Source organism: Felis catus, chromosome D2 (genome assembly GCF_018350175.1).
Source record: "Felis catus isolate Fca126 chromosome D2, F.catus_Fca126_mat1.0, whole genome shotgun sequence".
Classification (NCBI taxonomy): domain Eukaryota; kingdom Metazoa; phylum Chordata; class Mammalia; order Carnivora; family Felidae; genus Felis; species Felis catus.
The window spans coordinates 45869904-45880105 of NC_058378.1; the positions used below are offsets into that span (position 1 = coordinate 45869904).

Consider the following 10202-nt stretch of genomic DNA (forward strand, 5'->3'; position numbering starts at 1 on the left):
ATAAGGAGGTAGGGCTGTATCCAGGATGGGCACTGGCGCCATCAGCTGCTTTGTCCATCCCTGGCTCCTTCCCAGTGTGGCCAGTTGTATTGTAGTCAAACTGCAAAGGCTGTTGCTGGTGCCCTTAGTCCATTAGTCTCCTCCATTACTCTCATCGCTGACATTGAGGAAATCTGTCATGGTTGCCTAGTAACCTTTCTTCATTTTACTGATCATGACCCAAAGAGCCATGATTTGATGAGGGATCAGTATGTCTCATTTGCTCATTCCAATCTGGACTGTGGATGATCGCCCCAGTTGGCTCATCCACTTCCTGTCATGTCACAGGTACCTGAGTTTGCCTTTTCATTTTGGCAATGCCATCCAATTGCCATTTCTTACGGCCACTTTCCCACTGCAGACATTGCTGGGAAGACAGAGCCAGCCCTCATCTGGAAAAAAGAAGAAAGAAGAAAACAAGACAACAAAAAAAATACACCGTCAAGGGGCTTGGAGTGGACACCACATCCTTCTAAATACAAAATGAGGTCAAAAGAGGTGTGAGAAATTAAATTTTATGAACATTGACAATATAAAAATAACACTACAATAAACATTGGGAGACAGAGGACACATGAGAGTAAATCTCCTCCTCTTCCGTAGTATGAAATTAAAACAATCGCAAGATACTGTCGGGGCCAGTGTCACCAGTGCAGGGAGAAGACACGCATTTGGGAAATTTCCCAAATGTGTTTCCTCCTCCATGCACTCTGCTCTCCTAGGGGAGCATTTCCCCTCATCATTTTGGCCATGTCTGTCCTTCTTGCTGAGCCCTGGTGTCCACGCACCCCCTGGTCTCCATTCCTGCCTTCCTTCGAGCAAGAGGCCACCTCTTTTCCATCTCCAAGGTGAGGATGTAAGAAGCTGGGGAGGATTCTGTATTTTTGTGCATGGTCCTGGGTTGCCTGGTACAGATTCCTCACTGCCTTCCTGGGTCAGGATTGGCTCTCAAGCAGGCGGGAGCCTGCCCCGGGGGCTGAATGGCAGCACCTCTTTGGGACGGCATACTGGAGGCCACCAGGACCCCCTCAATTTAGGCAGGTCCGAACAGCCCTGATGGCACAAAAGGAGAGCGGATGATGGGGGTCAGAACCAGGGACACAAGGCGGCCACCTGCCCCACCCTCTTCTGGGCAAGCCTGCTCTGATGCCCATGCTCCCTGCCAAGCCTCCCCTCTGACCTGAGAAGACCCCTCCCACACCCATGCGTCTGGCATCACCTCTGGTCCCCTGACATGGACGCCTTTCCCCTGCCTGATGAAAGACAGGGACTGGAAAATCACTTTGGACTTGCTTCAAGCAGATTCTGTTTTGCATTAGAAACTCATCTCTGTTCTTCTGGGAGATTGGCTGCTGTTGTCAGAAAGGGAAATGGAAACTGAGAGCGAGGCCAAAGGCTGATTGAGGGCAGGCCACTCACTGCCTCCCAAGAGCAGGGTGGAGTACAAGGGAGAAGAGGAGCCAGGCCTGCCTCTTCCCTCATAAACTTCTTGGGTCCCAGCGTGGGCTGGCGGCCACCAGCGCCCTCCCTCTCTCTGGGCAGGTGTGGCAAGGCAGACCCAATCAGGGGTGCAGCCCTTGCTTGAGCCCCGTGCCAACGAGCCAAAGGCCAGCTGGTTCCACCTGCTTTTGAGTATTCTTACGACAAACGAAGAGCATCCAGTTAGCCTTCTTTCACGGGGACTCTCCTAGAAAGAGATTATATGAAAATAACATAATCACATCTTGAATAAACTTTGAAACTAAATTCTGCTGAGCAGTTAAGTCCACCAGAAACAGCTATTTAGGGGAAGAATTTCCCAACACGGGTTTGCTCTGATCACCTACCTCCGCACGCCCACCCTATGTACGCGCACGACGCACCCCCACAGGTATCTGCTTGCACACACAGGCATCAGCTTTGGGGAGCAGGAACGTGGGGCCAGGGGGGCACAGTCTTGGGTCCCCAGTCTGCAGCACTCACACTGTGGTTCCAAGCCCGTTGTCTTACTGCTCGGTTTCCCTGCCCTCATTGCAAATCTTTTCGCGAATGTCCTGTCTCCTTGATCTAATTGCTCTCTCCTGGTCATAGCAGATGCCAGAACTATCTCCCCAGAACCTTCCTCTCTCTTCTTCTGCTGGTATCTGCCCAAACGGGAAGGGGGCCACATTTATCAAGTGCCGTCCAAAGAAGCAAATATGAGGCCCACTTTCTAGATGAAGAAATAGAGGCTTAGAGATACACCTTGTACTGCCAGAACCATACAGATGTGCCTGGCCTGCAGGTGGGTGGACACTGACGCTCCCAGGTCTCCCCTGGATCTCTGTCCCTGTTTGTGGCTGCAGCTGCTCTCTCACCAGCGTCCCTGCTTGCCCTGAACTGCTGCTGAGGATTTCTGCATGTGGCTTCTGAGTGGCTCATAGGTGCTTATGCCTCTTAGGGAAGAACCATATATAAGTTGCAAACGTGGACTTCCTCCCTGAGTGACGTCAAAGAGCACAGCCCCTCAGGAACCAAAATAAGCCCTAGGAATCAGTCTGCAAAACTTTCTAGACCTTTAACCTGCCTCCCCATGACTTGTGAGAACCCAGGGGTTCTTGACCACTTAGACCTAGACTACTCTAGGACCTCCCAAGGTGATATCTATGGCACACCTGTGGGAGTTCCTGAGTCTCAGCCATTCTCTGAACTTTCCCTCGTACAGAAAAAAAAAAAGTCTGAGAGTCTTAGAACAGTGACAAAGTAGAGAATCAGCTTGGCTCCCTCAGTAGACGCACCTGCCAGCACAGAGAACACGGAACGGTTGCCCCAGCGGGAGGCAGGAAGCTCGTATCAGCCTCTCTCAACCCTCCATCCAAGCAGAGGATTCCTCATAAAGAAAGTGGGTGCCATTAAGAAAGGAAGTAGAGGGGTGCCTGGGTGGCTCAGTCGGTTAAGGGTCCAACTTCGGCTCAGGTCATGATCTCCCAGTTCGTGAGTTCGAGCCCAGCGTCGGGCTTTGTGCTGACAGCTCGGAGCCTGGAGCCTGCTTCAGATTCTGTGTCTCCCTCTCTCCCTGTTCCTCCTCTGCTTGTGCCCTGTCTCTCTCTCTCTCTCAAAAATAAATAAAGTTTGGGGCGCCTGGGTGGCACAGTCGGTTAAGCGTCCGACTTCAGCCAGGTCACGATCTCGCGGTCCGGGAGTTCGAGCCCCGCGTCGGGCTCTGGGCTGATGGCTCAGAGCCTGGAGCCTGTTTCCGATTCTGTGTCTCCCTCTCTCTCTGCCCCTCCCCCGTTCATGCTCTGTCTCTCTCTGTCCCAAAAATAAATAAACGTTGAAAAAAAAAATTTAAAAAAAAATAAATAAAGTTTAAAAATGTATTTTAAAAAAAAGGAAGTGAATACTGGACACAGGAAAACATTGAATATGTGCCACAGGACCAAACCAGGGTCCCAGCCGGGAGCCGTGGGTCACAGTGCATATGGAGCCAAGGGGCCCGTGGGTCATGTATGGGAAAGAAGATGGGGAGAAAAGCTGTTGGCACGTCCCGGACTCCTTGTGCGTGCACCAGCGGCTTTCATCTGCTCAATCCTTGTGAAATTGCTTTCATTATCGTACAGGAAAAGGAACTCAGGGCTCACTGAGTTGAACAGATTCACACAGCTACATGCTACAGTCTGCTAACCCAGGCACGTTAGAAAATTACTGTGCAAATGAAAAGAACACATCATGTGAACAACTTGGAAATGTGTTTTATTACAAACATCATATATGTGCCGAGAGCTGTGTGTGCCTAAGGAATGTGGCAGTCCTGTATCAAAGAGGGCTGTCTCTTAAAAGTATCAAGAGTCGGTGGTGTCCTGAAAAGGACTGGTGTGTTATAGGAGCTTTGTCACATGACAAAAGGATCCAGCCCAAACTCCATGGGATATCCAAACCTCCTCCCCGCCACCTCTGCCCTTGCCCAAGGCAGAAGGGAAGGGCATTCCAGAAAGAGGGCACAGCATGTGCAAAGGGAGAAGTTTGGGAAGGATATACTGCGTTCCCCGAAGGCAGAGAAGGTTGGCGTGACGGGACTTGGGCTGTAAGACTGGAGGGGAGGGAGAGAAATGTGCTTCCGGGCAGGACAGAGTATGGAGGGCCCTGGTTCACCCAGATAAGGACAGGGGTTTTTTCCCCCCAGGCAGGCAGGAGCCCCTGGTGGACGGTGGGCAGGGAGATATGTGAGCAGATTTCCACCTCGAGAGATTTTCTGGCAGCCACGGGAAGGGTGCATCTGTGGAGAAGGCAACAGACAGAGCTGTTACGAGAGACGAGAAGGTGAGAGAAGGATGCGCAGTGGGCAGGGCTGGCAGAGGCCAGGGGAGAGAGGCAGCCCGAGGTATTTGGGAAGCTCTCACCAGAACGTGAGGTTGGCACCCGTGTGGACCGGCGTGCACTTAGGGAGACCTCAAGCTGTTGCTCTGGGATCAGGGTTCTTTCTTCTCCTTGCCTTCTTCCTGTACCGTGGAGGCAGCCTGAGGCAGCACCAGCCTCCGTGCCCTCCTCTGCTGAAAGGTCAATGATTTGAAGCCCCCAGCAGGGGCAGTGGGTCCAGCCTGCCCGGGAGCATCACTCTACCCCTGGTTGCCACAGCTCCTCTCCCACCAATTCCTCTCCCTCCCTGCTGTCCTCCATGACTCAGCAACAGTTCTCTTCTTCCTTCTGCACAGCAGCCCCTGAAGTTTGGTAGGACTTCTAGATTGGAACCATCCTGGATTGGAACCACATCCAGGTGAGCTTTTCGGGAGACAAGACTGTAGCATGGTGCCTGAAGAAAGGGCTGCAGTCAAGGGGGGACCCTGAGCACGTCTGGGTCCAAGTATGGGTGTGGTTGGGGCCAGTGTGGGCGTGGCTGAAGGTCAGGTCAATAGGACACAGAAAGGATTCAGGATGGGGTGGAGGCTGTGCTTCACAATCACACAGGGGCAGAGGGTCCCAGTACAAGGGCACCAGGATGGGCCACCACGTGTGGCACAGGCCATTGAGGTGAGTCCTGAGTCACTCAGCCCGCAAGGAAAGACACTCAGGGCGTCAGAGGGCCAGCGAAGGAGAACCGCCAGAGTCTGAGCAGGTGCGCCCACCCCCTCCAAAGGCTTTTCTCATAACGATCCCTGAGGCCAAGACCTGCCCTCCTCCCTTCTCTCTGAGACCTTCCACAGAGATGTGAATATTCATCAGCCCCGGAGCAGAAATGGCAGAAACTCCCAGTCCCCCGGCACAGCCCTCGAGGGACAATCCCAGTCAGTTACCTCCATCACTTACCCTAATCAATCCATCACCGCGATCAGTCAGGCTGGCACAGGAGCCCTGGCCAGTGTGCCTGCCCAGGATTAGGTTTCCTCCCTCTCCCCCACCCCTCGTCCTGTGCCACCTTCACCCCCCACCTCAGAGACAACAAGCTTTCTGAAAAGTCCCCACACAAACCCTTATCAGTCATTTACATCTTTGTGTAACTCAGTAGTCCGTGTATTTGATGAACACCCTCTGACCCACCGTCTGCACCAGAAACAGTACAGGGCCAGCAGAGGGGAGTAGAATAAAGATGAGCAAGCCACATCCTGTTCCCTTGGAGTTGCTAGGAAGGGAGAAGGTGTGTGTAGCTGCAGTCTGGCAGACCCTGTGGTGGGGCTCCCAAAGACCAGACCGATTGTCACGGGGGAGGTGACGTGGAATCAGGTCTGGGGCTGCTTATGCTCCCATAGGCAGAAGCAGGAGACGCCAGGGAATTGGGGAGGACATAAACCAAAGCAGGGAATAGGACAGTGCCAGAATCTTTGAGAAACAGCTGGACGTCCAACTGGTAAAACACAGTGTAGGTTTATGTAGGAGAGAAAGGGCAAGTGAACTTGGACACAGACTGTAAATGACCCGGAATGCTAAGCTAAGCTTGAACTTTACTACTCAACCGGAGGCACATGGGGCCACCTGGGGTGAGGCAGGGCGGAGCACAGAGGACTGCACCGAGGGGCCCAGAACCCCAGCACCTGAGCAGGCAGCCCAGGGTGTGAATGGCAGCAGGTCACGTGAGTGTGCCAGGGAAGCTAGGGAAGGCGGGCCAGCAGACAGACAGCAGGACATCTGGGCACCCCTGCATCTCCTGCCACATAGCCAAGCAGAGAAGGGTAGAGTTGGGGAGCTCCTTCCAGGAAGACTGGGCCAGGGGCGCTGGAGACCACCCTCCCCCACAGAGCCCGCCCCCCCCCCCCACCATCAGTGCCTCACCTCTTTGTTTCTGCTATATCCCAGAGCATCTCTGCTGGGGAGAAGGTGGGCAGAGTCTCACTTTGTTTTTCTTTTGCCTGTCTTTTCTGTCTTAGTCACCTAAAGTCATTTGAAAACAGCCAAGCCCATAGCAAAGATCGAGGAAGAAATACTTGGTCTTCTGAGCTGGTCTCCGAGCAGAGGTTCGGGTCGGAGGCCTGTGCAGCCTCCAGCATGCCTACTGTGCTGTCTGTGCGGTCTCTCTCCAGCCGGGAAGGGCACGTCCAGCCTGGGCGAGCTCAGCTGCGGCCCACCGCGGGGACTCCTCTGCCCTTCACGCTCCACTGAGAGTTTTCAATTGACTGTAGCTTCCTTTTCAGAAATCCCATTTGGCTTCAAAGTTACAGAAGATTGTTCTCCTTGGGGACTGCCGAGATGTTCAAAGTTTGCCTCCCAGAGATGACCGGAATTTGCTTGAAGTGTTTTTTTAAAAAGCCATAATAATACCACTATTGTCCTTGACCCTCAAATGCAAAAATTCAAATCCTCAGCCATAAAGCGATCTTGAAAATCTCATGGAAGTATATTCTCTTTGGGGCTGAGGCCAAAAATTGAAAATTTCCTCCCCAGGAGGGCTCTCGTCAGCTTAAAAAAGAGGGACACAGAAGGCACAGGCGAAGAGAAGATTGTCTCAACGTACCGAGACCACTCCAGGTCTCTCAATACAAAACTTCCAAGACCTCACAGACCTTAATAAGAGGCAAGACTGGAAACACGGAAATAAATAGCATCTGTGCTATCATTTCAGTTGGAGACGAATGAGGGGAGAAGGGGTTAAAGAGCTTGCCTGGTTGCTATTGTAAGGGGTCAGGCAGGACCCCATGAGCAGGTGCTATCAGAGAAGAAGCCAGAAGGACAGGGAGGAGTGGGCTGTGTTAAAAGTGAGGGAGGAGGATGGTGGGAGGACGGAGTGTGCAATGGTCCTAGGTGGGAGTGAGCTGGGTACTTGCAGGAATCACAGGCTGTGCAGTGTGGCTGGAGGGAGTGTACAAGGGGGAACGAGGAGAAATAAAGTCTGGGGAGAGGCAGTGTCCGGGTCCTTTGAGACAGGAGTCAGCAAACTGACTTTGTTCCACTAAAACTTTATTGATAAAGACAGGCAGTGGGCTGGATGTGGCCAGAGGGCTACAGCTTGCTGACCCTTGTTCTGGAGCCTCGTAGGCCAGGATGAGAACCTTTACCTTTCTTCTTAATGTGATAGAAGCCATTTGAGGACTTTGAGCCGAAGAGTAAAGTCATCTGATGTATGTTTTAGATCATTCTGGCTGTTGCATGGAGAAGGGATTATAGGGCAAGAGCGGGAGGGGAAGTGAGGAGACCAGTTTGAAGCTGTTCAAGTTCTTTGTGCAAGAGAGAATGGAGACTGGCTCGGCAGTGACTGGGCACACATGTGGGCCACCTGTGTCGCTAGGTCTCCTCCCGGGTCTGGGGTAGAATTGCCCTTCCCCCCTGGTAAAATTAGGTGTGGACATGTGGTTTGCTTCAATCAATAAAAAGTGAGAAGTAGAAACCTCTAAGAGCTAGTGCACGATTCTCCCTTTCTTGGCCATATCATGGTGACATTAGGAATGCTAGAAACCCCGTCTGCCTGGGCCCATAAGTGAGAATGACATGGAGCAGAGCCCCCCACGTATCTGTGGTTCATGTGTAGCAAGAGCGAGAGATAAACTTTCGTTAAATTAAACTGCTGAGAGATGGGGGCTGTTTGTCACTGAGGCATAACCTAGCGCCTCTGACTGATACACTTGTGGTTGGGAGATAATGCTAAGGGGCCACGTTGAGGAGAAAGGTTCAAGGCAAAGCTTGTGGGGCTTTGCTGATATGTTAGTTATAGTTAGTTTGAGAATAAGAGCTGGAGGAGGAATCTTAGGGAATGAGGCCTGAACGGCAGGGGGGAATGAAGGCCCCATGTAATGAGAAGCAGAAGGCTTGGGAAGGGCTAGTGTAGGACTGTCTGGGTTTAAATAACTGTTCATCACTTACCCGCTAAGTAACTCGAGCCCCTCGACTAGCCTTCTCACGGTAAGTTCCCTCATGTGTACAGCGCGAATAAAAATAGTATCTACTTGATAGGTCTGTCAAGAGGATTAATGGAGCTAATTCAAGCAAACTATGTGGCCTGGCCGGTGGCACAAAGGAGCTCCAAAATAAATGTTAGCTATTGTTATTGTCGTCATTGTCACCACCGTTACTATTTTTATCGGTATCTTAAGAGCCTTGTTTGTTTTGAGTCAATGCCTTGTGCTGGGTCTGTTCCAGGCACCCTGAGAAGTCCACGTTCTGTACCTGCATCGGTGCCCAAAAGAGCCCAGCCTGGCCTGGCCTTCCCCAAGCCCCTCCTCCAGACAGACTGAGCCCAGATGCTAGCCAGCAACCCCCCCCCCACCCCAGTCTGGCTCCCACTCCCTGGCTCAGCTTCAAATGGCCGTTGCTTACTGACCGTCGACAGGGGGCCTGGCCTTGCTTCCGTCTGCTTTTCCCAACTCCAGATGGCCTGAGAGGACCAGCATGGGGGACTCTTAGTTCTGTAGTGAATCCAGGGCGAGAGAACAATCCCGGCTGGCATGACTCTGGCACCGTCTTCTCTTTATCCTGGATTGCCCCTGTCTGGGGGGTAGGTGGAATCACAACAGAGGTTCTAGTAAGTTCTAGAACAGCATCACTCAATAGTTGCAGCTACCTGGTCATAAAGAGGAGGGAAACAGGAGCACAGCTTTTGCAATTGGTCTTCCCAGGATGAATCAAATGATTATTTTTCCAGGCCAGAAAGAGACTGTGGTGTACCCAGAGTCCCCCCCCCCCCCCCACTTTAGGACCAAGTCCCTATTCCCCCAGCTGCCAGTAGTGTTGGCCATTGGCAGCCTGAAGCGGAGGTGATGGCTGCCTCAGCTCCCAGATTCAATGACTGATCAGTGCAGGGGTACAAAGGCCCAGCCCCCTCACCTACCTCGGGACCGTCCCACAGGGCCATGCTGCCACCTGCCCTCCCTGCATGAGTGGCTGAGGCACCTGTGGGAACTGTCTCCCGGCTCGTCTTCTCTCTGTGTCCAAGCCTGCTTCCCTAACCCCTCACATGTGTTGTCCTGCACACTATCCCCAACAAACGTCCTGCGTAAAAATCTCAGACCCAGAGCCTCTTTCCAGGAAACTCCATCCGTGATGAAAACACACGAGAAGGACCCAGATCAAAGCGGCATGCCCTGTTCTGTCACACAGGGAGGGAAGTCGGGGCTCTTATCACTTAAAAGCAAACATATTTAGAAGAGAAGAGAAAAATCCTTCGTGTTACCCTGGCCACTACATGCAATTCTTCCCCTGAAGGTGCTGATGTGTTGAGAAAATTTGACATCTGGGGCCACAGGGGAGACCCTGCCTGGTACTGTAGGGAAGTCCTAAGCCCTGGGTCCCCATATAGGCTCTTGGCCCAGCTGAGTCCCCTTACCATGTTCCCCGTCTACCTCTCTGTCACCGCAGCAAGAAATACATTTCTCAAATGGCTGCTGACCCGGACGAAGGCCGATCTCCCTGCTCTCACATTAGTGGGTACAGATGCACTTTTGCTTCCCCATTCCTCTAGACGTGCAGGGAAATCTGAGATTGATTTAGGATCGGGTGTATGTAGACCCTTTGAAACTATGTGCAAAATTACTTTTTTAAGTTTATTGATTTATTTTTGACAAAGAGAGAGTGAGCAGGGGAGGGGCAGAGAGAGAAGGAAAGAGAGGATCCTAAGCAGGCTCCGTGCTGCCAGCACAGAGCCCGATGTGGGGCTCAAACTCACGAACTGTGAGATCATGACCTGAGCCAAAACAGAGTCGGACGCTTAACCAACTGAGCCACGCAGGTGCCCCATTAGGGAGAGAGAGAGAGAGAATCCTAAGCAGGCTCCGCTCTGTCAGCAT

At 52.3% G+C, this 10202-nt stretch overlaps 1 long non-coding RNA gene across 2 annotated transcripts; it reads right to left on the reverse strand.

The window, feature by feature from the left end:
• Positions 1 to 3729: 3729 nt before the first annotated feature.
• LOC109496945 lies at positions 3730 to 8936 on the reverse strand. 2 transcript variants are annotated; one of them, XR_006587074.1, is made up of 4 exons: positions 8741 to 8936; positions 6262 to 7006; positions 4398 to 4807; positions 3730 to 4273 (listed from the first exon to the last, which is right to left on the reverse strand). It is a non-coding gene; the product is annotated as an uncharacterized LOC109496945 (long non-coding RNA). The 2 variants fall into 2 exon arrangements; XR_006587075.1 differs by having other exon boundaries at positions 6262 to 7565.
• Between the last annotated feature and the right edge of the window lie 1266 nt (positions 8937 to 10202).